Source organism: Nelumbo lutea, chromosome 2 (assembly GCF_056320005.1).
Source record: "Nelumbo lutea isolate HS-2025 chromosome 2, American lotus-T2T, whole genome shotgun sequence".
Taxonomy (NCBI): Eukaryota; Viridiplantae; Streptophyta; class Magnoliopsida; order Proteales; family Nelumbonaceae; genus Nelumbo; species Nelumbo lutea.
In genome coordinates, this window is record NC_142685.1 from 52,385,002 (window position 1) to 52,389,710 (window position 4,709).

General features: G+C 35.5%; 1 long non-coding RNA gene across 1 annotated transcript; it reads right to left on the minus strand.

The window, feature by feature from the left end:
- Window positions 1-1,567: 1,567 nt before the first annotated feature.
- On the minus strand, window positions 1,568-2,614 carry LOC148870678 (uncharacterized). Its single transcript, XR_016108125.1, has 2 exons — window positions 2,053-2,614; window positions 1,568-1,877 (listed from the first exon to the last, which is right to left on the minus strand). It is a non-coding gene; the product is annotated as an uncharacterized LOC148870678 (long non-coding RNA).
- Between the last annotated feature and the right edge of the window lie 2,095 nt (window positions 2,615-4,709).

The following is a 4,709-nucleotide window of genomic DNA, read 5'->3' on the forward strand; positions in this document are numbered from 1 at the left end:
TAAAATGAAATGCAAGAAGGTACTAGGCTACTAGCTGGAGCTTGAAACCACAACCATTGACCAATGTCTTCAAACCATGGTTTTTGAATCGTTATTGATTTGGATGGTTGGACCGTTCGGCCTGGGAACGATCCAGGCAATTGATTTCGTTTTACTCTAAACTTGGTCTCTGCTCAAAAACCATTAAATCAGTCAATGATCCATTAACTTAACAGTCAAACCACCGACTTGTCGACCCATTTAATGGTTTTAGCCATTTTTAATTTTTAATTATTTTTTTAATTTTTTATTAGAATGGGCCATCCATTCAAACCAAACAGTCAAACCGTTGACCTGAAAATCAGTGGGTAAAATGATTCCATTTCCAAATCATTTTTTTTTTAAACCATGCTTCAAATAACTGTTTACAATCATTTCCTTGGGCGAGACCAAAGTGACCTTGATTCCAGTGGAGACTGGTGGCTCAGTTGGTGGGATCTCTGCTTGTTTGTAATATAGACTCAGTATCCACTTTGGGGGGTTGAAAAAATTAAGTGACCTTGATTGTTATAAATTTTTCTTTTTCTAATGCTGGCACATTCCGATTAATTAAAACATGTAATACACTTATGTTTTAAATGAATCTTCCCCCTTAGAAACATTGCCATGAAGAGAGAAAGACGCCTGGAACCTATTCACCACAGAAGTAGCTAGAGTTCGAGCAAATCAAAAGATGATGGCAGCCCGACTCTTTAGATTTCAATAAACCTTTGTAAACTGCAACTAATTCAGCTCCCTCTGGAATCTGGGATACCCCATTAGTCACCCAATTAATCGACAACATGCTTGTCATGGAATCATAAGAGGCCAGGTGATCCGTAATAGGAGTCTTATATTAAATGATAGATGGAAGAGGATTGATGAACTGCGCTGAAGGACAAGTTTAATTATAGTAAATACGTCCATGTAACGATGTAACTAGGATGGAAAATGTACGCAAACTGTTTGAGAAAGATTTTTGTGTTTTCAGGAAGAAATCTAGACGATCATAGTTTCATTGCAGTTTTCCTGTACCACCTATAGAATATACTCAAATGGTCTAATTTATCATCTTCTCTGAAAGATGCAACATCTATTTAAGAACGTAAGTTAGATATTGATATAGGGGTATTCGGTCTATTCGCAGATCTTGACATGTGGCATCGGTCATACGCATCCCGTCCATCCTATTGACCCTGACACGTGGCATCGGCCAGATGTATTCTGATCACCCATCACCAACTACTACCAACTGTCACCACCTGTTCTCAACTATTCTTCCTTTTAGGCAATTCCGACTATAAAAAGGGGTTCCCACATTAAGATAAACATATATTGGAACTTAGGCTCTAAGTCTCCTCTCTTACTTGGTCCGACCCCTAACAGCTTTCGACTAATTTGACCGTCGAAATCTCCACCCCTGAGATACCTCCTAGAGCCTCTGACATACTTCTTCTCTCAACAAGTTGGACTCATTGGCCTTATACGCTTGAAATTACGTTATTATCGTTGGCTCTGTATTTAGCAACAACATATATTTAATGCCCTATTTATGCCCTAAACGACAGATTCATAAATTGATCGGCAGAAATTACAAAACTTAAACCCATTATTGATGATGAGCCCTTATATTATTGACTAACATCAATATTTATGTTCTCAGCAACACACCAAGCACTAAATCACTCTTAAAGGGCTTCTGCGATCACACCTTAATTCGTCACCAAAGCGATCTTCCTCCCACCTGCTCCGGTTCTATAGCTAGCCATCAAGGTTTTTAAAATTGAACCAGACAATAAATCAGTTATGGGTCCGGTTTTTTGGTCAAACAGTCTGATTATTCGAATTGAATGGATGGCCTGTTTTGACAAAAAGTTAAAAAAGTTAAAAAGATAAAAAGAAAAATAAAAATGGCTAAAACCACTGAACAGTTCAAACAATTTGAACGATTTGATCACCCGAATCAGTAGTATACTGATCAAATCAACATTTTTGGGCAAATTAATGGTTTTGGGGTAAAATAGAACTGATCACCTGACTGATTTCCGATTTTTCTGATCCAACCATCCAATCCGATCCGGTTTTGAAAACCATGCTCGCCACTACGGAGGAGGCATCGGTCTTAGCCATTAGCAATTTCGCTGTGTATATGACAACATTAGCTCCGAATCTATGAGTCCCAGACACCCACAATACTCCACCATAGACGATCGAGAACATTCCGATCACGTTGCATGATGCAAGCATAGTTTCCTTGTCCTCTATTGGTATTGCTTGCCCAAACTGCTCCGTTGTTACCATAGGTAACAAGGTTCCCGTCACTCTGCATTTTTACAAAGTAGTTGGAGCTCTTCATATACGTGCCGGATCCCCAGAGACAGCCCAGAGATCAGGTTGCAGTCACCCTGCATGGGCAGTCTATAGTTCCCATTTTAGAGTAACTGACCAGAATAAAGACTGTCGCCTGTGTAGAGTATGTTTTCGCCGGTACTGATTGAGGCAAGGAGACCAAAGATGGCCGGAAGGATGAGGAGAAGCTTGGCTTGAAGTGGAATTGCAATTGGTAATGGTAAGCAATATTGAGACTATGCTTCTCAAAGATTTGGTGCAACACTTTTTTCTTTTTCAAAAGAAACAAAAATGTACTACACACAACAAGGGTAGTACGTCCCTGAAAGTTAAAATCTAGAGAAAAAAAAAAGAAAGAACCTCTGGAGCCAGCCAGTCAGCCGCCTGATTTTAAAAGATTGTACTACACTGGGGTTTGGATATTTTGGAAGCACAATTTATTTGTTTTGGTATAGATTGATGTTGTTTGGTTTCACGCATAAACGAATAACAATCAACTCAAAGACAGCCAAACAATGTTTTTTGCAATCAAAGTGTGGCTTACATAATATATTATCATCATTAGGATTTTCTTTTCAAGGGAAATTGTCTAAAACTCACCATGAGTTTTCAACATCTCTTAAACTTACCACAACTTTTCAAAATCTCTAAAACACACAATGTCACTAAGTTGACATTAAATAGACTAGCGGGCATTAATATATTACCATTTTAACCTTCATAGAAAAATATAAGATATATACAAAATAAATTAACAGGTGTTAATATATTACCATTTTAATATTTAGACATGAAAAATAGAAAAAGTTCAAAAAAATATTTTCAAATATAAAATACATAAAAACATAGAAATTACAAAAACATAAACATTATAGAAATTGCAAACAAAAAATTATTTTTAAAATAGAAACTATAGAAATTGAAAAACAAAATCAGAAATAAAAATTGTAGAAAAAACACCAAAAATTTATAGATTGTAGAAACTAGAAAAATGTAAAAAAAAAAATTATAAAAAACATTGGAAATTATAACAAAACATTAAAAATGCAAAAAAAAAAAAAACAAGAAAATTGAAAACTGAAAAAGACCATTTTTCCTCTAACTCACCATTCAAGGGTAATTTGGTCATGAAAGTTGTTATTTATGCTGACATGGACACCTCTGTTAAGAAGCATTAACGGTGCACTAATGGAAGGTGAGTTTTGGAAAATAAAAACTAACTGACATGGTGAGTTTTAGACATTTTGAAAAGTTGTGGCGAGTTTAAGAGAAATCTTGAAAACTCATAGTGAGTTTTAGACAATTTCCCTTTTTTCAATTTTTCTTTTCTCTTTTTCGGTATTATATCATGGTGAAAAATATCAGCAAGCAGTATTTTCGAACCATCGTTGACCCCGAAACCATCCAAGCAATCGGTTCCATTTCACCCTTAACCTGGTCCTTGGCCAAGAACCGTTGATTTGACCACTGACCTATTGACTTAGGTGACTGAACCATCGATCCAAATAATGGTTTTGACCATTTTTTATTTTTTAAATTAGAACAGACCGTCCATTCAAACTGGATGATCGAACCACTAACCCCAAAACCAATGGCCAAAGCAGTTATGGTTCCAGATCAATTTTTAAAACCTCAATATCAAATTCAGGGGTACAAATTTCTCTTCTCTTCTTCTACTTTTGCAAGTGCAGCTTACATCATACATAAGTTGGCCTCTTCTATCACCCCAAAGGCCCAAATAATATAATAGCATAAAGCTCCAGCTCTATGGTGTGAGATTCATGCCTAAAGTTGTATCTTTATTTCTCTCCGATCAATTATTTTTTTGCCTATTAATTAACTTTATGGTGAATCCACTAGATCAGATTTCACATTCAATGAACACACTGACACCTTCTATAAGTATTCTAAGAGGCAGCTATCTTACCTGGATTGATCAGGAGTATTTGCCAATTCATCGAATAAGAATTGGCTTGAAGTACATTTGTAAGTGCTTATTTTAACAATCACTTGTTATTTAGTAACCCATTTGTCGAATCATTTATTGAGTTTTAAGCGCTTATTGGGATGGGGATGTTTAGTGAGCTAGTATTCACACAAAAGCTATTTTTATTTTAAATGACAATTTTAACCCTCATTTCATCCACACATATAAACAATTTAACAACAATTATAATAATAATTATTATAATAATAAATAATAATAATAATAATAATTTGAAACCAAAGATGGTATATTATGTTGTAGCCATTGCCGACTGAGAAAAGGAGACTAAAGATGGTCGGAACGATGAAGATAAATTTGGCCTGAAGTGGAATTGCCATTGGTAATTAATCAACCA